At 45.9% G+C, this 22,745-nt stretch overlaps 1 pseudogene across 1 annotated transcript; it reads right to left on the bottom strand.

The window, feature by feature from the left end:
- Positions 1-19,711: 19,711 nt before the first annotated feature.
- Positions 19,712-20,134, bottom strand: LOC308437539 (large ribosomal subunit protein uL11-like; annotated as a pseudogene). The gene has a single exon. The product of its transcript is annotated as a large ribosomal subunit protein uL11-like (transcript).
- Between the last annotated feature and the right edge of the window lie 2,611 nt (positions 20,135-22,745).

Genomic DNA, 22,745 nt, shown 5'->3' with positions numbered 1-22,745 from the left:
CACTTGGGGTCCATCTTGTGCTTCTTGGGCGTCCTTTGGACTCTGGCCCATGACACTGCTCTCATTCATTCTGCACGGATCTCGATGTCGTGTGAGTTTCAGGTTTCAACACAAGACCACCTTCCTTGGCTGCCTGCTCTGACACTGTTTAGAGGGCAGGCTTGGCCTTAGTTTCCTCTCATGGGCTGAAAGGAAAAGATGACCGGGCACCAATGAAAGGAAAAGTCGCTGAAAGGAGAAGTCACGGGGCACCAATGTTGTGAAAAGATGACGTCCCGGGTTTCGGCACCAATGTTGGGAAGGATGAAGAGAGTGGGGGGCATATGGCCCATGGAGGTGTGGCGAGGCCTGGGGGCAAGGGATATGCCTCTGGGGCGCCCGTGTTGGGAATCCCTTCCCCCTGAGGGACCAGCCACACAACGGTATAGTACAGAATAGAGTTTATTCAGGTCATGGAAGAGTTAAGAGGGTGATAAAGGCAGAGAGAGTAGAGAAGAGGATGGCCATGAGCACGTGGAGGGAGGGGGGAAGGGAAAAGAAAGAGGAGGGGTAAAGGGGGAGAGCTCGGCTGCAAGAGGCCTAAAGAGGCAAGAGAGAGAGGAGGGGGCAAGCAGCCCCTTTTATAGTGTCACTGGGGCGGAGCATACCTGGCTGTTGCCAGGTAACTGAGGGGTGGGGTTTACAGAATCCCAGTGTAAACCCCATACCATCCCAACTCCTGTTCCTGAGCATTCTCATTCTGACCTTTGACACCAGATCCTGGGTCTCCCCATTATGTAGAAGATCTCACCCCATCTTGGATTTATATCTGCCATGCTCACTTCAGGAGGCCCTCTCAGCATGGCCTTAACTCACAACTCAAGGTAGGTTCCTCTCCCAGGTGGGCCTGACCCCTCTCAGGGTTCTGCGTCCGGCCCCAGGTTACCCTGTTCCAACACTCCTCAACCTGCGCAGGCTCTGTGCCCTGCGCAGGTCCCTTGTGGGCGGGTTCTTCCCTTGCATTGGCCACCTGCTGGACCTTAGGAATGAACTGTTCAGAAGGAAACCGGAAGAGAAGTGCCTATCATAGTGTATACAAACGGTTCAGACTGAGAAAGAAAGAGAGAGAGGGAAGGAGGGAAAAAAATAAGAAGGCAAAATGTTTTCAAGAGAACAGCATGTACAGACAAGACAGATGTGACTACAACTTTAGCACTGCCCAGGCTAAAGAGCACTGGACAGACATGCCGAGGCCTGCCTCTCAGCCATTCGAATGTCCCTGCATAGGAGGATTTGAAAGTCGTTGCTTCATACCAAGTCCCTTGACCCAGTTTGTCACAGTACCCAAGGGCTTGCCTTCTTATGACTCAAGTGCTTTCCAGCGTCCCAGAAGTGTCTGGTTATCCTCAGGGGCCCAGCTTAGCATCTAAGTAAGGCAGAAGTTAGTGTCACTGGTGACCCTGACCTGGAGCAGTTTCAGGAAGAGACTTAGGACTTTCAGTGTGGGTGTGGAAAAGGAGCTAATGGTAACGGCTTTGAAGTACCCACATTTCCAGAAAACGTGAGAATTTGTATCGATACAGAAAATAGGTGACCACGATTATATACGGTCTTGTTTATGTTTGAGCCAACATAACAAATGATGTAGTTCAGAAAAATCTGTAAACAGAAACTGCTCTGCACATTAGAACACACAGGAAACGGGGCCTATTAGATGACAACTCTATACAGAATAGGGTGCCATTTGCAAACAGAAAAGGCTGGGTGAACTACTAGAAGAAACATTTAAATATATCTGCACACACATGCATTTGAATTCTTGCTTATTTTGAAAACCAAACTGATTTGAACTTGATATGATAAAGTGTATTATTTATTGTGAGGCTTAATTACATCCAGTCTCATAGGTGCTTAAAGCATTCTTTCATACTTTAAAGTATGTGTTCTTTGGTTATTTTGAGGAGAGTACTTTAGTCTTGAACTCATGATTCTCCCGGATCCAGGTTCCTTTTAGCATTTAACACAAATATAATGTTTGAGCATATGTTTAATGGATAAATGTGGATTTTTTTCCCCTATTGCGTGACAAGGAAAAACCTAGCTTAGGAGCAAAAAGCTGATGAAGCTATCGACATATAGATCCGGTTTTCTGTTTGTAGACACTGATTTTAGTTATAATAATCATGGTAGAGATGTGATTTTCAGTTTTAATACACTATCTATACCATTTTTACCAGGCCAAGAAGTAGTGTGTGTTTGCAATAGCGTGTGAGGTCATATACTTCTCAAGCTACTCTTGAACTGCATGCTTAACCCACGTGGTTTCTGTGACGTCTCCAAAGGTTCCACAGTCCCTCCTTCTGTTGCATGTCTAGGCTGGAATAGCCGCTGCTCCCTGAGAGTACTTTGAAGCTTCCCACCTCGCTCCCTGTTCCCACTGCGCCCGCTACCATCTGCCCCCTCAGCCCTCGGATACTGTGCTCCGTTCTCCTTGGGAGAGACCACCTCTCCAAAGCCTCCTACCTCCTCCAGAGCTGCAGCAAGCCCATGGCACTGCCGTCTGCCTCACCTTAGCACTGGAGCTGAGCCTCCTTTCTGTGTTCAAGTATTTTCAATCGCCTTCCTTAGAAGCCAGCAGCTTACGCACAAAATAATTGGATAAGGTTTAAGGTGTGTGTGTGTGTGTGTGTGTGTGTGTGTGTGTTGAAACAGTCTCATATAGCCTTGGCTATCCTGAAAGTCACAGTTAGACTTCATTTCATTTGCCGGTTTGTAGACTGGTTGGTTGGTTCCTCCGTTCCTTTACCATCTCGTTGCTGTTCTTCCCTACCCGTGCCTTCTGCCAGAGCATGCGCTTTGTGCCTTCTGCCAGAGCATGCGCTTTGTGCCTTCTGCCTGAGCATGCGCTTTCTGCTTTCCCATCACACGTGTGCTACGACCCTCTCCATTGCTCTTTAGAGTTCTTTCTCCTTCTAATGGTCCTTTTCCCTCTCTACCCCTTTCCTCCCTCCCCCCCCCCTCTTTGGTTCGAGGGAGGGTATCACAATGCAGCCGAGGCTGTCTTGGAATTCTCTTCTAGACCGAGCTGGCCTCAAACTCACAGAGATCTGCCTGCTTCTGCCTCCCAAGTGCTGGGATTGCAGGCGCGTGCCCCGTGTCCTGCCCCGTTTCTAGTTTTTGATCTATAAGTAGTCGATGACTCCCATTTACACACACAAGTATAAAACTAGAAGCTAGGATCTATGTACGAGAAACGCTGTGTGATGCTTGTCTCTCTGTACCCACTGATGAAACGCCTTCCAACTTTCTCTGTTTCCTGCCAGTTTCGTTTTTCCTTATGGCGGTCTAAAAATTCTGTCCTGTGTGTGAGCATCCTCATCAGCTGAGGGGCGTCCAGGTCAGTCCTCTTTCCTCAGCTACTGTGCACAGAGCAGCGGTGAGCACGGGTGTGCAGGTGTCTCTAGGAGGAAGTGAGTCCTTTGGGGCCCAGTGGTGGAATACCTGGAACACACGGCAGCTCTGTTTTTAGTTTTGTTTGCTTGTTTGTTTGTTTGTTTGGTTTTTTGAGACAGGGTTTCTCGGTGTAACCCTGGATGTCCTGGAACTCACGATGTAGACCAGGCTGGTCTCGAACTCAGAGATCTTCCTGCCTCCTGCCTCTCGAGAGAACACTAGGATTAAAGTGTGCACCACCACACCTGGCCTGTTTTTAGTTTGTTTGTTTTTCTTTTATTACGCTTATTGATTTATTCCCTTTACAACCTAACATCAGCCTTTCCTTACCTCCCAGCGCTCACACCTGCACACTGATTTCCATAGTGGTTCCTCCAGTTAACACACCCGGAGTGACTGAGGGGGTCATCCTCCTTATCCTCACTGCACAGTGACTGAGGGGTCATCCTCCTTATCCTCACTGCACAGTGACTGAGGGGTCATCCTCCTTATCCTCACTGCACAGTGACTGAGGGATCATCCTCCTTATCCTCACTGCACAGTGACTAAGGGATCATCCTCATCCTCACTGCACAGTGACTGAGGGGTCATCCTCCTTATCCTTACTGCACAGTGACTAAGGGATCATCCTCCTCTTCTCATTATTCTTCCTTTGGGACCAGTCAACTTCTTTTCAAGGAAACGATGTCACAATGCCACAGTGTCACATTGTGCACCATGATGCCACACTGTGTGCTGTACCTTCCAGCTCACTCATTCCCATAGATGACAGAGCATCTGTTGTCAATGAACAAGAAAAAAAAAAAAAGATTTTGGTGGGGGGACAGGCACTGTTCTTAGGCTCTGGAGTCACAGCGGTGATCAAAAGAGCCTCAGAAAGCGTGAATGCCGTGGGACCATACAATTTAATATCATGTAGCCTGCACTGTGCTGACAGGTGAGGTGAAGTACCAGGAATGGGGACAGACAGCGGGAAGTCTGTTCCAGGCTTAGTGTGTACATAACAAGTGCTCATGAATACTAGAATGACTGAATATTAAAGCCGAAGATTGACAGGCGTGGTAGTACATGTCTGTAATCTATACGTGTCTATAATCTATACATGTCTATAATCTATACACGTCTATAATCTATACCTGTTTATAATCTATACACGTCTATAATCTATACCTGTCTATAATCTATACACGTCTATAATCTATACATGTCTATAATCTATACCTGTCTATAATCTATACACACCTATAATCTATACACACCTATAATCTATACCTGTCTATAATCTATACACACCTATAATCTATACCTGTCTATAATCTATACACGTCTATAATCTATACACGTCTATAATCTATACCTGTCTATAGTCTATACCTGTCTATAATCTATACCTGTCTATAATCTATACACGTCTATAATCTATACCTGTGTATAATCTATACACACCTATAATCTATACACACCTATAATCTATACCTGTCTATAATCTATACACGTCTATAATCTATACACGTCTATAATCTATACACACGTCTATAATCTATACCTGTCTATAATCTATACCTGTCTATAATATATACCTGTTTATAATCTATACCTGTCTATAATCTATACATGTCTATAATCTGAGCATTCAGGAGGCTGAGACAGAAGAATTGGAAGTTTGAAAGTTTGAGGCCATCTTGGGCTGCATAGTGGGATCCTGTCTCATTAAAAAAAGAAAAGGAAAGAAAGAAAGAAAAAGAAGTTGACCCATGAGTCATCGAGACGGCTCAGTGGGGAAAGGCAAGTGCCAGCAAAGCAGGCCACCCCAAGTTCCATTCCCGGGACTGACACAGTGGAAGGAGACAGTACTTAAGTTGGTTTCTGAGTGCCACATGCAGATGGTCTATCACTGTGATAAAACCCTGACTAAAAGCCACTTGGACAAGAAACGGTTTATTTCTTGGTTTATCATACACTTCAGTGTACCAGTTGGTCATCCTGAGAAGTCATGGCAGGAACTCAGGGTGGAAACCCAGAGGCAGAGATTGATGTAGAGACCACAGAGAAAAGCTCCACAAGACTGGCTGGTACAGCCTGCTTTCTTATAGCACCTTAGAACCACAGCCCAGGAATGGCGCCACCCACGATGGGTTGGGCTCTTACCCCTCCCACACCAATCACTATTAAGGAAACGCCCCAGAGCCTTGCCTATAGGTATTTTCTGAAACTGTTGGCCTCTTTTCTCAGATTCCTCTAGCTTGTGTCAAGGAACAAAAGACCAGCCCCCTCCCATGGTGGTGCCCCCCCCAATAAATATAATAAAATAATAACAGAAATTTGGCCTCCTATCCTAAATGAGAACCAGCTATTATAATTCCATGCTGAAGGGTGAATGAACATTTGGGTAACACAAGCTTAAAAGAAAGCCAGGCTCCAGTCCCACAAACGTGAACCTCCCCAGCTTATTTTGTTTTTCTTCTCTTCTTTTCTTGATTCAAGAACTTGCTTGTTTACTGCATTCAACAGCAATGATAGTTTTCAAGGTTAAGTTTACACGCATCTTTGAATCAGTGAATTTGTTAATATTTCCCCTTGCAGAATGCTGAAGAGAGATTGATCTGGCGCTGGGGTGACAAAAGAGTAAAGACATTTCTGAGTAAATTGGGCATGCCGTCAATGGTGTAACTGGGAAGCCAGCCAAAATGTAGCTCAGCCAGGACTTATTCTAATTTATAGTCCCCCTGTGTCCTAGACTGTCATCAGAAGGGTGGCTTTGAAGCCCACTGCTTGGAAGCTATGTTTGGTCCAAGAGCAACCACTAATTAGGACATTATGTATCTGAAGACTGAAGTTCTTTCTGAGCTGTTGCCAGCTCCTAAAACAAAGAACTCTGAAAGGCAGGATTGGGGTGTGCTTCCTGGCACTGGAGTGCGACAGAACCCGGCCTGAATGTGACTGGCAGGGAGAGCCTTCCCAGCCCCCACCAAAGTCTTCTCTGATAGGCTAGGCCAGCTCCGGCCTGTATTTGCATTGTTTATATTGCTTTACTTGGGTCTGTGTTTCAGGCTAGTTTGGGACCCATTAAGAAAGGCCCTTCCCACGTGGGTGTGGTGACATATATGCTCAAGATTCTGGCATTTGGGAGAATGAGCAAGTGGATCAGGAGTTCAAGGACACCCTCAGCTGTGAACTGAGTTCTAAGTCAGCAGATGGGCCACATAAAGAGGCTGTCTCAAAAAAGGAGAGGGATTTTATTTATCCTTTAACTCACAGCCTAACCAGGATGATCTTGGTAACTTGCTTGCTGAACTGAGTTTGGTAGCATCATCTGGCTTTACCGACTTTTGGGGTAAGATGTCTGTGATAGTTGTAGACATGCTGTCCTCTTTAATCCAAGAGATTTATTTTTGTGGGAGTGGGCTGTGGCTCACTGGTAAAGCGTTTGCCTCGCATACAGGAAGGAAGTCTTATATTGTGTCTCCAGCACCAAAATATATAATGGCACAAGCTTGTAATTCCAGCACCGGAGAGGTGAGGTCGACTCAGAAGAATTAGAAGTTCAAGGTCCTCCTCTACATTTGTGTATATTGGAGTGCCTGCCTGAGATCAATGAGACGCCTGTCTCTAAACCCAAACCAAACCAAACCAAACCAAACCAAACCAAACCAAACCAAACCAAACCAAACCAAACCAAAGAAAACCCAAACAAACCAAATCGGAGACAGCCTAGTGCTGACAGTTCATGCTGTGGAGTGCCAAGGAAACCAGGTGCTGCTCTTGCTTCACAGATGCTCCGTGGCGTGACAGGAGGGGTGGCTTGCTTAGTTTTGTGTTCCAGGTGCCCGCGGGTGCAGGGTTTCCCTTTGAAGAGACATCTGTGCCACTTCTCTGGGCGATGCTGTGCCTTGGCAGAGCCCCCAGCCTCTCTCATTTGCACAGGATGTTTTCTTGATTTTTTTCACATTATCACAAAAGTGTCTAGCAGGCCCCCTCTTCAGAGTGCTCTTTGAGTTGGGTCTAGCTGTGGTGACTGTCACTCCCCACGCCTCTTTCCTACTGTCACTCCAACTGGGGAGGCGGGTATCTGCACCACCCCTTGGAGGAAAGACTTTCTGCCTGCTTTTCTTCAGCCTTACTCAGGGATGATTACAAATCAAAACAATATTGTGTTTGCTGTAGAACGAGACGTCAAAAGCAGCCTGTAGTGAAATTTGAGGCCAGCAGAGGCCGGATTAGACATCCGTAGCTCCAGAAATGTAGCAAGAGAAAGACAAAAATAAATTAAAAAGCAAGGGGTACAGTGCCTATGCTTATGGTCCTGGCCACTCAGAGACTAAGGTGGGGGCATCACTTGAAGCCAGAGTTTGACTTTGACATTGATTTTTTTCTTCACATTTATTTACTTACGTGTGTGTGTGTGTGTGTGTGTGTCTGATACATGTTATGGCCTGTGTATGGAGGTCACATCATGATGACCTGTCAGAGTTAATTCTCTTCCTTCACCATGTGGATTCTTATGGATTGAACTGAAACTTGGCAGCAAGTGCTCTTACCTACAGAGCCATCTCGCCAGCCCAGAGACCCTGAAAGTTAAGGAACAAACAAACAAACAAACAGAAGTGCTTCCTCTAACTAGAATGGAACAGACACTTCCATATAGGAGAAGCAACAGTGTACCACGGAGATGTGCCTTATTTAGTTAGCATCCCAGTTAGGGCTTCTATTGATATGACAAAACACATGACCAAGAGCAACTTGCTGATTTCCCTTCCCCATCCCCCATCCATCATCAAAGGATGCTGGGTCAGGGGAGCCTGCAGGCAGAAGTGAGGCAGAGGCCGTGTGGCTTGATCAGCCTAGATTCTTAGACCGTCTAGGGCCATCTCACCAGCCAGTCTTTTATTTCTGAAACTGGTTTCATTTTGCCATGCTGTAGGTCAGGATGACCTTGATTTCGATAAACCTAGCCGCTGCCTCCCAAGTCCCGGCATTACGGGTTAGCACCACCAAGCCTGTTTTGGTTTGGCTTTGTTTATATCATCCCCAGCAACACGGAGCAAATGGCAGAGCCCTGTGCATCAAATCCTTGTGCCAGACGGGGACATTGGAGCAAGCTGAAGAACCTGCATTTGCATGGTAACCCCGAGTGTGGGAACGTGGCACTCAGGGATGCAGCCAACTTCAGTCCTCATTCAAGATGCAGGAGCTCAATGGAACCGGGTGGACTGGTAGGAATGGTACAACCAGTGTGTCCTGTCTGACAGCCCCTTTTCTTGTCTCTTCTACTTCATGAAGTCTTTAAGAGCCCTGCGATGCAGGGAAGCATCCGGGACTGGACAAATGAGGTCCACGACAAAGCTGGCTTCAGTGATGCCGGTCCTCTCCATGGAAGGGAACGTGGACAGAATCCATGGCAGTTAATCAGGACGATGTCCATTCAGCCCAGGTCTGGGCAAAGCTCCGAATGAGTAACAAGGAACCCCAGCCATTTTCTTTGTTCTGAGTGGACCAGTAACCTCAACCAGACCAACACCCATCTTCTGTCTCTCAGCACATGAAGGGCCCAGAAGAAAGAGTAAATGGAGACTGGACTTTCAAATGTAGACCTTTGGAAATTTAACAGGAAGCAGGGGCATGCAGCCATGGCCTGGGCTAGAAACTTAGCATATATGACCTTTGCAAGGTTCCCGGGGTAACTTTCTTCTCTGGCAGCCACAATATTAAAAATTAACAAGTGGAGTTTGGACTTGTGTAAAAAAATGATTCAAGAACAAAGTCCCAGAAGCCTCCTTGTAATTTTTGCTGACTGATTTACTTAGCAGGGGGAGGAAGACACAAAAGCAAGGGTTAAACGGGAAATCTTACTTTTTTTCTAGACATTTCCATCTTCATATCTATTGTAAGTTTTTATATTGATAAGGAAATGTATTATAAGTTGGGTGTGGTTGTGTACAGGGGCCTGTGAATTCAGCACTTAGGAGGCTGAGGCAGGAGGATGGAGGGTTCAAAAGGCAGTCAGGACTATATAAAAGGTTTGCAGGTCAGTCTGTGTTTAGCAGGATATGGGGGAGAGAGAGACGCACACACACACACACAGACAGAGACAGAGACAGAGAGACAGAAACACAGAGATAGACAGAAACACAGAGAGACACAAAGAAAAACAGAGAGATAGAGACAGGCAAAGTGAATGATGATTTTGAGAAGTAAACAGAAATTACTAGGTACTCCTTGGAGAAAAACTTGGTATCCAGGAAAACCATTAAAAAGATTCACTGAAATGTACCTGTCTTAATTAGGGGTTCTATTACTGAGACGGAACCATGACCAAATCAGCTTGAGAGGAAAGGGTTTATCTCTTCTTCCAGCTTGTAGTCCACCTTCCCAGGAAGTAGGGGCAGGAACTCCAGGCAGGAGCTGATGCTGAGGCCATGGGGGAGAGGAGCTGCTTATTAACCCCATCTTCATGGCTTGCTCAGCCTGCTTTCTTATAGTATCCAGGGCCACCAGCCCAGGGTGGCACCATCCAGAGAGCTAGGTTTTTACATCAATAGTCAACCAAGAAAATGTGCCACAGGCTTACCCATAGGTCGGTCCAGTGAGGGTATTTTCTTAAAGTTACCTCTTCTAAAATGATGCTACCCTGGGTCAAGCCAGAATAGTGCCCTCCCTGGCTGCTGGTAATCTGGGTTGAGTTAGGCAGAATGAGACCGCCTTGGTGGAAGATACCTCAGTCATCCTTCCTCTGAGGAGAAGTGGGTGTTCAGTTACCCCTCCAACCCACACCTCTGATGGTTTAGGTTTAGGTGTGTGCTGATGACAATGTGAAAGGTTTGGCTGATAAGCTGATTTTTATGTGGGCTACTGAACTTTCTAAGGGCTATAAGAACTAAGAATTTGTCTAGCCCTTCCAGATTGGGAAACAACATTTTAAAATAAATCTTTATTATCTATGTATCTGAATGTATCTGTATGTATCTATGTATGTATCTGTATGTATGTATCTATCATCTATCTATCTATCTATCTATCTATCTATCTATCTATCTATCTACCTATCTATCTATCTATTATTGACAGGGTCTCAGAGTGTAACTCTGGCTGTCCTGGAACTCACAATGTAGATCAGGCTGGCTTTGAACTCACAGAGCTTCCCCTGCCTGTTTCCTGAGTGCTGGAATTAAAGGAGTGCACTACTATGCCTGAAGGTGAGACCACCTTTTAATGAGCTTTGTTTCACATCGTACCAACAGAGCAGTTCTGGCTGGAAGACACAGGAGCTCCACATCTCTGTTACTCAGCTGCTAGCACCTTCCATCTCTCCCAATGTCCTCAGCTTTCTCCTCTGATACTTTCTGGCCATAAAACAATTAATATGTGAACATCTAAAGCTGAACCCTCTGTACTGCTCCAATTTTTATTCCATCTCTGGTTTATTTTCGAAGCCTTGACACTTGGCAATCTAACATGCTAATTAATTACTGTCATAAAGCCCGGCCTTTTGTTTTTTTCTGTATGCCTTATCTGGTGCACAGCAGGTGTCTCATGAGCACTTGAATGGATAGACAGTGGCCAACACTGTAGCTCACACCAACTTCATGCCTTTAGGATTATTCTGAGCTGCTCATTATGGGGTGATTAGCCTTGTGGTCTGCAAAGGGCGAGATATATAAATGTCGTCATTGTTGAGGGACGATCAGTGCTTGCAGAGTGCCTGATTTCAGGCTCCGCTGTCATCTCAGAAGTCTTTATATACTTTTTCTTTTTCTTGAGCATCTGGTCCTCTTGCTTTCACCACCTGAGTGCTCTGGGATGGCAGGCACGAACCACCACTTCCAGTTTAGTGACGCTGGGGATCATACTCCGGGCCTCCTGCCCACTAGACAAAGTCGGCGAAAGTCCTACCAAATGAGCTAGCTACATACGGTGCCTCAGGGATAGTTTCTCAGTCAGCCAGTGATGTGCAGAATTCAACAAGGTTCACAGCAGGTACAGTAAGCAGGTTGTGTTTACTCCTGAGGAAGGCAGGCAGCCTGTGATCTGGGCCCTGTATTCAAGTCAGAGCTTGCTCTGAACATAGAACGGATGGAAGCAAGAATGACTAAGAAATGTGTCCTGTTCTCTCTTAAAGAGATTTTTATTGCACTATTTTCTGTGTATGGGTGTTGGTCTGCCTATGTGTAAGCCCAAGCCTCATCTATGCCTGGTGCCCTCAGATATCAGAAGAGCATGAGATCCCATGGGCTGGAGTTAGAGAAGGTTGTGAGCCACTGCGTGAATGCTGGAAACTGAACTGGGTCCTCTGTCAGAGCCGAGAGTACTGTTAACCACAGAACCATCTCTCCAGCCCCTAAAAGTTAAACAAACAAACAAACAAAAAACAAAACAAAACAAAGACAAACCCTTAAATTCTGCCTGTCCTTTCTTGCTCCGGTTCTCCCCTCTGACCCACAAAACCACAGAGGGAAGGGACTTGGGGCAACCTCACCACCCTTGGGTTCTTACCTCCTTGACAGTAAGCTGGAGATGGGAGGCCTGTGCTTGGACTTGTGCTAAGCCAGTCATGGACACAGATGCCTGGGAACACTTGGGAGGTGAAGGCACTAGGGTCATTCTGATTACATACTTCTTGTAAGTCATGAGTTCAAGGCCAGCCTGGTACATGTTTTTCAAAAGAAGTCATGGACTATATCGAGCTGAGTTAGCTTCAGCTGGTGTTTCCACTGTTCTGTCAAGGGCAGCCTGATGTTCGTGCTGCCATGTAGCTCTTGTGTTTACGAAGCTGGCCTTATGCAACGTAAAATTGAAGTTTTAGCTAATTATATCAAATATACATTTATATATGTTTATATATAATATACGTGTTTACGTGGAAATATATAATTAAAACGATATATATTTACTCTTTTTCCTGTTAGAACAATGTATTAAATAAGAAGAAACACTCAGTACTCGGAACCAGGAACAGAACTGCAGGAAACTCAATGTCAGACCAGGCTAAGTCAAAGCCCTTGCTATATGGTGAGACCCTGTTTCAAAACAAAACAAAACAAACAAACAAACAAAACTTATTAGGCTGATACTTATCAATACATACAATCCTCAGCCCTTAATGGCTTTTTTTTTTTTTTTTTTTTTTTTGTCCTGCTCTTTCAACAAGAGCCCCACCCCTGGGCCCTGGGAATGTAGCTGGCCCCGGTTCTCAAGGCTATGGCTGAATAGTTCAATTCAGCCTGTGGAATCCTGGGGCTGTATTTCTAAAATAAAATCTAGAGTATACAACTCCCTAACTTGCTAAGTAAGTCAATAGCTTGGAGCCTGGCACATCTTTTCTGATGGGAACACTGTTTTGGATAGGGGTCAGGTTTCCAAACTGACCAATGAAAACTTACTTTAATATAGCTGATTCTTTGATATATAGTGTAGCTAAAGGCCTGGTGCACTATTGTCAGATGCCCAGATGTGGGCTTGCAGCTAATAGCTGGGCAGAGTCATGGTGAGCTGGAACATCTGGATATATGAGCAAATGTTACAGAGGGGGCCATTTTTCTTTAAAGACCTATTTATTTATTATATACACAGTGTTCTGCATATATATCTGCATGTTAGAAGAGGGCACCAGATCTCGTTACAGATGGTTGAGAGCCACCATGTGGTTGCTGGAAATTGAACTCAGGATGTCTGGAAGGGCAGCCAGTGTTCTTAACCACTGAACCATCTCTCCAGCCCACTCTTTTAGTTCTTAATTTGGCACTTGGTCATTAGGAGATCAAGTGGAGACCCTATCCAGGAGGTTTTCTTGAAAAGAGAAAGTTGCTGTTTGGTTTTTTTGTTTTGTTTTGAGACAGACTCTTGCTGTGTTGGTCTCCAACCCTAGTAGATGCTCTTGCCACAGCTTCCTATATATGGGGATTACTGGTGTGAGCCATCATCACACTTGGTGGCTTTATTCTTTTCCTCTCAAGCCTGGGTTATATCTTCTGCAATGCCTTTATTTAGCCCTATGCAGTTTTAGGCTGGTCCTTGCTGAAGGACCCTAAGGGCTTTTACAGTTCCACACCCTCCTTACAGCCCCCCCCCCCATGAGGGTCTTACAGCTCCCCTCTCCCACTAAGGGCCTTTGCGGTCCCACACCCTCCAGGAGGGAGCGCTTCAACCTTTCTGGGCAGCCCCTGGAATGTAGGGGAAGAACCTTAATATATGACCCAGGTGGGCACCTTACTTCTTCTAGGGGAGAAGTGTCTTATCTGGGCAGCCCTGGAATGTAGGGCATAGGTCCTGAGAGGCAACCCACATTGACTTGCATGCCTAGTCACCATTACTGTAGCCTACCTGTTACTAAGTGTATAAAAACTATACTAACGGAGGGCTCGAGTTTGCTCTGACTAATAAACTTCTTGCTTTTGCATCAATCCCTGATCTATTGTCTCATTCACGGGAGCCTCAAATAGATAAGCTTCAATTTGGGTCTTACATTGCTACTTGACCCACTGACTACTAAAGGGGAAAGTCTGATGAGGATTCTTTGTTGTTGGAAGACATACATACATACATGGAAGCCAGGTATGGTGGCACATGTTTCTAATCTCAGCTCTTAGGAGGCAGTGGCAATTGGGTCTTTGGGAATTCAAGGACAGGTTGGTCTACACAGTATGTTCTAGGACAGCCAGGGCTACACAGTGAGGCCCCTTCTCAAACTATAAATTCCGGTACCCCCACTCCCCACCCCCCAACACACAGACACACACACATCCAAACACAAAAATTTTACCCTCACTATCTCCTCCAGACATAGAGCTGTGGACTCTTCTCTAGTGAAACAGTTTATTAGACTTCCTTAGGGACAGTCCAGTCAAGTGAAAAGCACAGTGTTTGTAGCCTTAGCCTTTAGTTTAGGAGGGTCAGTCTGAGCAGATGAATGTGCTGTGGGTCTGTAGGTAGGCTTTCGTTTTCCCCCTAAAAATAGACTCCAGTGAAGTGTGAGGGTCCCCACACTCACTGTGTAGCCTAGGATGACCTTGAACTTCTGATCCCTCTGCCTCTTCCATCTCTGCTGGGGTTACACTGCCCTTGGTTTGTGCTATAGCGATGAGGACCTAGCCCAGAGCCTTGTACATAACTACCAAATTATGTTCTCAGCCCTAGAAGCATTTTTTAAAAATGTGTATCAGTTGAAGCTGGAGCGATGGCACAGCAGTCAAGAGCACTGACTGCTCTTCCAGAGGTCCTGAGTTCAATTCCCAGCAACCACGTGGTAGCTCACAACCATCTGTAATGGGACCTGACTTCCTCTTCTGGTGTGTCTGAAGACAGCAACACTGTACTCATATACATAAAATAAATAAATCTGAGATGGAGGGAGGGAGAAAGGGAGAGAGGTTGGCTTGGTGTCATGAGCAACCAGGGCAAGAAAACCGCATTTCATTGGAGAGTCTATTGACAGGGCATCATGGCGGTGCCTGCCAGCATATTGGAGGTAGAAGCTGGACCATCAGGAGTACAATTTACTGTTTAAGTTCAGAGCTACACTTACCCTATTGTGTCCCTTTTCACCCCGACTTGGCACGTTTCATGGACGTGTAACTGAATCACCTCCAGCAGCATCAGCCACAGTCCAGAGGCACCAAGGCTGACTTATCTGAAACTTGTGGGTGGAGGCTTTTCCAGGCACGCCCTCTGGGCACCCTGCCTGGGTTGTGGGAGGACAAGGACTGAGCCCCCTCCTTGTGACAGGCAGCCATCTGCCACCAAGACAGGAAGTGCAGCTCCCCTGCTGTGCCCTTACTGTGGTGTCACACTCCAGAATTCACGGGTCACATGGTCTGTCTCAGAAGCAGTGGTTTAATTAGTCTCTGGGGAGCTGTCTGAGGAAGCAACTAAGTCTCATCTTATTTGTATTTTCTTTCCTTATAGGAGGGGGACACCAGCCGATGTTAAGTTCTCAGAGCCTAGCGTGATGGTGCACACGAATCATCCCAACACTTGAGAGGTGCAGTAGGCAGATCCAGGAGTCTGAGGCCGCCGTGAGCCATATAACAAGAGTCAAACAAGCTACAGAAACCCAAGTGCTGGGGACAAAGCTCAGTGGAATAGTACTAGCCTAGCATGTTTGAGGCCCTGGATTCCTATTCCCGGACTGTCGAGAAAAAAAGATCCTTCTCTTCCAAAAAAAAAAAAAAAAAAAAAAAACATCTCAGCACATTTCCTTAACATCACCCAGTTCAAGTGTGGAAGAATAGTCAATATCAGTGACTTTTCTAAGAGAAAAGTTTCCGAGGAAAAAGTTTGAAGTCTCCCTGAAAGCTCTCTGTGGCTACTAATCGGCAGTGTTTGTTAACAGAGCTCCAGCTGGGACTAGCAAGCTCTCTGACTCCAGCACCCTTTGGACCTTGGCCTCTTCTGGGCTGTGATGAATGGTCTTCTTGTCACCTTTGACAGGTGCAGGGAGCAGAGGAAGACCTCAGTGAGTGAAGTGGATTTTGACATGGGCATGGCCATGCCAAGGAAGCCCAAGGCCTTGGCCCACAGGACAATTGGCTCAGGCTCAAGAGAGGTGGCAAAGCTTTTCTTAGGACTCTGAGCTTGAGTGTTTATGGATGAATGATCAAGGTATGCAAAGAGAGGAACTACGGCTTTCTTCTCCTGGATGTTTACACTCGGAGACTGCTGGCTACAGAGACCTCCTAAAGAGACTAGTTAACCTTTACCCCCTGTGCTGTACCTAATGAACCCATTGCGGTTACAGCTTGCAGTGGTAGCAGAACCCCCTCCCCGCCCCAACGTATGTGAGTTAAACAGGACCAGGGCTGGGGGAATGTGGTGACTTCACAGTACATAGTGTAGAGTCAAGGAAAGGCAGCAGACAAAGGCCAGTCATGGATCCCTCACTGAATCTTCCTGCCTTGGTGGCCTTGGTGTGTCCCTGCAGCCTGAACATCACAGCCGTATCGTATCCCCTGTTGCTGTAGACCATCGAGTCCTTCTGATCCCATTCAATCCCAAATGGCATCTTTCTATAGAAGTGAGACTTCCTCAGTCCCTTATGGTGACCCATGTCTGTAATCCTAGTACACAGGAGGCTGAGGATAGAGAATGAAGTTCAAGTCTAGCTTGAGTTATAAAGCTGTAACCCCGTCTCTAAAATAAAAAGGATCTTGTAGTTTCGAAGCGATTTCGACACTTGTCTGGGCTTCATGGCTTGAGATTTCATGGCTTGCCTGTGACTTGAGTTTCTACACCCCAGTGCTCAGAGACAGCCCCACGGGTTTTCAGCATGTCTCCCCCTTACACACAGGACTTCCTTTTCGCTGTAGTCTGAGAACAGTTTGGATCTGTTTGCCTTGGCTTAGGTTCCAAGAAGTCTTGAGTTTGAGGCAGTGAAGGAGGTAATTATATTTTATGTAAACATGTATATTTTTATTTTTAGCAGCAAGGGTAGAGTATAGACCGTGGGGGGCAGGGGGGTGGTGGGAGAAGTACAGACAGCTGACAAGATTTACAAGAGGACAAAGAACAGGAAGCTTGTATCTCATTTCCCCTTCTAAGTCACCACCTTCTCTGGAAGTCTCTTTTAATGACCTGTATTTGAAATGTTTTATTATACGAGTAACATCATATACAAAAGGAAAAGCAGCCAGTGTTCCCATCACTTAGCTCATGAGCCTTCCTGTTAGGAAGTACTTTGGTTTCTGTTTTTGTGTTTCTCACTCAGTATGTATAAAGGCAACTACTGAATCCATCAGTCCCCTCTCACCCACAGGGATACGTTTCAGATTTTCCAATGGATGTCTGAAGCTTCGGAGTACTGACTCTGTGAATGTGGCTTCCTATGCACAAGTTTCTGTGGCAGAGTTTATAAATCAGGCATAAGGGATAGACAAGGAGGACATGGTAAAACGGAACAATATAATAGTATACTGGACATATGATTACAGTTATGTGAGTGATGGCCTTTCTCAAAATAGTTTACTGTATTGGACTCAACGTCTTTTGTTGCAACTGAAGCCCTGGCAAGGTGGTTAGAGGTAAAGGGGACTAGACACATCACAGCATAAGCATTTTCCTAGAACAAGTCACGCAGCATAAACTGTTATATGAAGGAAGAGACAGCACAGTAGTATACAAGCTCTGTCTGTATCTTACTCTTCCTTAAACACATTGGTGAAGAATGTAAGACAATATATATGGGCAACCTAGCCATATACTTCAGAGAATGCACCTTTATCAGGTGAAATTCATTCTAGGACTACAGAGACAGAAAATCTGTTCCTATACACCCAACCTTGTGCAAAAACCCAGCAATCATTTTGATGCTGAAAAGTTGTATGAAACCATGCCACAAACTGAAAATTTCTGTGGGTCCTGTTTAACAGCCACACCGAAGCCCCCCTGCTGTTCTGTACTCTAACCATGCCAGTCAATGCCGCCAGCGAGATTGTCGGTGCTGTAGAGATGCTCAGTGGTAAGAGTACTTGCTGCGCAAGCGCGAGGACCAGAGTTCAAATCCTCAGCGCCACAAGGAATAGCTAGGCACGGCTACACGTGTGCCTATAATCCCAGCACTGTGTGGGACAGAAACCGGAGGATTGCTGGAGCCGCTAGCCTAGCTCGGGGTCAGTAAGAGACTCTGGAATAGCAGGACATCTAGTGTCCTCAGAGTGAGGTCAAGCTAGTAAGACGGAGGGAGACATGGAAGGAGGGAGGGACAGAGAGACAGACAGAGACAGGCAGAGACAGAGACAGAAACAGAGAGAGACAGAAACAGAGAGAGAGACAGAAACAGAGAGAGACAGAGACAGAGACAGGCAGAGACAGAGAGGCAGAAACAGAGACAGAGAGAGAGAGATTTCTTGATTTAAGGAAATTATTGTTAAACGGATGAGATTGGACAGAAGGCAACACAGCTTCATTTATGGATGATGTAAATGTCTCCAAAGAGAATCACTTAAAAAAAATCTTTTAGAAATACTAGAGTTTAGTAAAATACACAGATAGGGAAGACATGATTAAAAATAAGAGTCTTTTACACATTAACAACTGGAAAGGACATTCTGTCGCAAGAGCATAGGCGGAACAGAGTGAGGGGAAGCGCGCATAGCTGACCAGAACACAAGACTGAGTGGGCTGAAGTCTGAACCTGCCCTGGGCCAGCACGGCGTAAGCCGGAGTCAAGCCTTAAGATGAGGATGGGAAGACCCCATGTTGAACAGAAACCCGCTCTCTTTCATCTTTGGTTGTGAGCCTGGCCTTTAAGGCTGAGCCATCTCTCCAGCCCAGAAGCCGGTTCTCAAGCCGGGCTATAAATAGCAGAAAACGCCAAATGCAACGTCTTACAGCCGTTGATTTCAGTGCTGCTTCAATTAACCGTCTCAGTGCGTGGTGCACCCTAATGAGTGTCATGGCTTGCTAAGTAGCTGAGGCTGGTTTTGAACTCACTACATGCTCCAGCCGACTGCAGATTCGTGATTCCCTGCGCTCAGCTTCAACTGTCTATCACAAGCTAACTGTAAAGCTGAATCTTCTCATTCTTTATTAAAAAAACAAAACAAAACAATGAAAACCAAAAACCACAAAACAAATATGGAGAAACACAGAGATGCAGGTGAGTGTTTTTAGTGTTAAAGTACAGAAGACATGAACGTAAAAGGGAACCGTAAAGGACCATTGTCAATATATAACTTAAAGAGTCCTTTACATACGAGAAGTGACGGGCAGAGCTAAATGAGAAACTAACAAACTCGCCCACACCATATATGGATGGTTCGTAGCTCTAATAGATGAAGGAAATGTAGAAATTAATAAAGATGCGTTTTTTAAATTAAAAGGTGACCAAAAAAATTAGACAACTGTGGAAGGTCTCAGAACCAAAATAGAATTTGTTATGTCAAACCGTAACACCCTAGCCAATGGAGCTGAGAAAATGGAGGGATATTCCGCATCTGGGTGCTTTGATCCTCTTTCCAGTGTTCTGGCTAAGCCAAAAAACATACTTTTTTTTTAAAAAAAATTTTAAGGTTATATTGACCAGCTATGCAGTTTTGTCTTTTCTCTATCCAGAAGCTATACAAAACTCATTTGCATATGTTTCACGATTTTTTACAATTATCCGGATGGATTTTCAGCCGTGACAAGCCGTTTTAAACTCCTGTTGTTCCAGGTTTTTCATGTTCTTACAAATTTAAATCATCCTTCACATCAATGTTAGTCCAGGGCAAATACTTTATGTGTCCCTGCTTTTGTTTATTTTTATTTTTTAATCCGAGAGTCTTTTATTGAAATATTTTCTGGTTGCTTCTTAACTAGATGGACGCTCTACTGCACCACTGTTGACACCATCTATGACGTCATGAGGGTGGCAGCCATCCTCACGGCAGCCCACAGAACTGTGCAGTCCCCAGGATCTCCTTGATAGTTCCAGAAAGCTCTCTGGCCAAACGCCGGTGTTTCATCTGCCGGGCAATGTTGACAACCTCATCAAAAGTGATGTTTCCACTGTGTTGAATGTTTTTTCTGCTTCTTCCTGTCTCTTGGTGGCTCCTTAAGGACTTTGATGATTAGGGCAGAGGCAGAGGGTACCACCTCAGCCATCACCAACTTTTTTTGGACACAGACCCAGAGGACCGATCTTAGGGGCCAAAGCAGATGTGGCGCCGACCTCGCCTCCGGTGCATCTCAAGTACACGACTTTAATCTCGTTGGGGTTGAACTTGGGCGGCATGGTGGACGTGGCTGGGGTTGGCTGAACCCGGATCGGGACGACCGAAGAAAGTTGCAGTGTCCTTGCTTTTCCAAGACACCTTTGTAGCTGGGTGTGGTGGTGCGTGCCTTAATCCCTGAAGGCAGAGGCAGGTGGATATTTCTATAAGGTCCAGGCCAGCCTGGTCTACATAGAGCATTCATGTCTTTAAGAAATGTTTTTAAACAGAGAGCTGTGGACCCTTCCTCCTTCCCTTTCTCCCTCCTCTTCCCTCGTTTCCTCCTTCTCCCCTTTCTTCTATTCAGTTTTAGAGAGCCCATGTGGCCCAGGTTTGCCTCTCTGAACTCTACTGGCTATAAAGTCCGATAAACTTGACCCTCCCTAATAACCCTCGTGCCTCAGCCTCCAGAATCCTTCATTTATGGAATCCTGGGGGATCGAACCCAGAAATTCACACGTGCTAAACAAGCCATCTACCAGCTGAGCTAAGTTTTCAGCCTTCAATTAGAGTTGTAAGTGAAATTAGCTATGCCCTCAATGGATTGGAGGGCAGCCATTCATTGGTTTATCATTTGCAGGGAGTTTGTGTGTCTCCTGGCCCCATCATGGGGCTGGAAATTGTCCCCAGTGAGAAGGAAAGTAGGTCCAGATTGCTGACAGGCACTTGCTCAGCCTGGGTTGGTGAAGGAAGAGGTTATAAACTGTGGGGAAGACAAGGATACTCCCTGTGTGGACGCATAAACTAGAACAGTATGGGGCACAGCCTTATTTTGAACCTTTGCTTCTGTCTAGATTAGTCTAAGGTTTGTTGTAACACAGATCCCTTTGTGGGTGAAGGGCGCATGTCAGAGAGCTGTCCTGACTTGTGCTCTGAAGTTCTGCTTCCCTTTTGATAGTAAGAAACCACCTTGGTGGGAGAGCTCTGAGTGTCTCAGATCTCCAGAGGCTGTGAAGGTCAGACACCCTAGAATAAGGCAGATCTAGCTTTGGTTTCTGACAGCTGGGTGATCTTGGTCATGATTTGGAATGCGGATAATGGTACTCAACCTGACAGGATTGCTGTTTGTGTTAAATGAGACAATAAACAATGAGCTTGTCACACAGTCATGTTTATCAAATGGTGACCATTGGTAATAATAATAAGGTTGTTTTGTGGTAGGGGGTTCAATGGGGATTCTGCAATAGGAATAAAGAGCTGTCACAATGCCAGGCACCTGTGGCTATTGGTGGCTGCCTACTGTGGTTACTATCCATGTGATTATTGGTATAGCAGCCTGGCATTCTCCTTTTACCCTCAGAAACATGGTACAAGGGCATGAGCTATGCTTGGGCGTTTGGGGTGCGTCTTATCTGCTTGCCTAGAGCTGCTCCCCCAGCCTCTTGCTGTGCTCTGCTGCAAGAACTCAGTTTCCCCAAAGGCTCAGCTTTCCTAGCCTTAACCATGTGGGACCCCACACAGTACAGGCACAACTCCAGTGTCTCCTCAGGATACTAGGTCCCTACCATATTCCTGATGATAAGGAGGGAGGAGAGAGAGTGAGTCCTCCCCTGGAAGGCAGGGAGGAAGAGAGTGAGTCCTCCCCTGGAAGACAGGGAGTTTGATAAGGAGGGAAGAGAGTGAGTCCTCCCCTGGAAGACAGGGAGTTTGAGATTCTTGTTCCCTTTTGGCTGCTCTGAACTGTGGAAAAGAAAACTGAACTATGTAAGCCAGGAAACTCTTTAAAGATGTATTTATTTTATGTATATGAGTACACTGTCGCTGTCTTCAGACACACCAGAATGGGGCATCAGATCCCATTACAGATGGTTGTGAGCCACCATGTGGTTTCTGGGAGTTGAACTCAGGACCTCTGGAAGAACAGTCAGTGCTTTTAACCGCTGAGCCATCTGCAGCCCAGGCTACTCTTAAGGTAGGTACTTCTTTACTCCTCATTCCCGAGGGGGGCGGGAGGGAGGGAGAAGAGGGAGACAGACAGACAGAGATACAGAGAGACAGAATGTGTAGGCCAGATGTCAAAGTTGGGTGTCTTCCTCATTTGATGTCCATCCCCCTACCCCACTTAAAAAAAAAAAAAGACTTATTTATTTATTATATACAAGTTCACTGTAGTTGTCTTCAGATACACCAGAGGAGGGCATCAGATCTAATTACAGATGTTTGTTTAAGATACCATGTGGTTGCTGGGATTTGAACTCAGGACCTCTGGAAGAGCAGTCAGTGCTCTTAACCGCTGAGCCATCTCTCCAGCCCCGCTCCTTTTTTTAAAGGTAGGGTCTCTCACTGACCTTGAAGCTCTGCTAGACTGACATGCATGCCTCAAGGATCGTACTGTCTCTGCTTCCCATGTCCTGGGATTACAAGTGACTGAGCTCACGTCTGTGGAGAACACTTTACTAAGTGAGCTGTCTTCCCAGCCCTGGGCCATTCTTACAGTAAATACCTTGCTTGCTGGAAATAGGTTTGCCTTTGCTAACCTGACACTTCTGCCTCATCAAAGGTCAATTTCCTTCCCTCCTTGAAGCCTGCAAGTATGACTTTGTAGCTTTGACCAGCTTCCAGGTATTGGGGAAATCCCACCTGTCTTGTTCTGGGTATAGAAAGTTCATCGGGCACTTGGTGTCCAGAGCTGCT

The sequence above is a fragment of the Micromys minutus genome (genome assembly GCF_963924665.1).
Source record: "Micromys minutus genome assembly, chromosome: 26".
NCBI lineage: Eukaryota > Metazoa > Chordata > Mammalia > Rodentia > Muridae > Micromys > Micromys minutus.
Note: the sequence above shows the minus strand (reverse complement) of the source record. Positions and strands in the feature narration are given on the sequence as shown.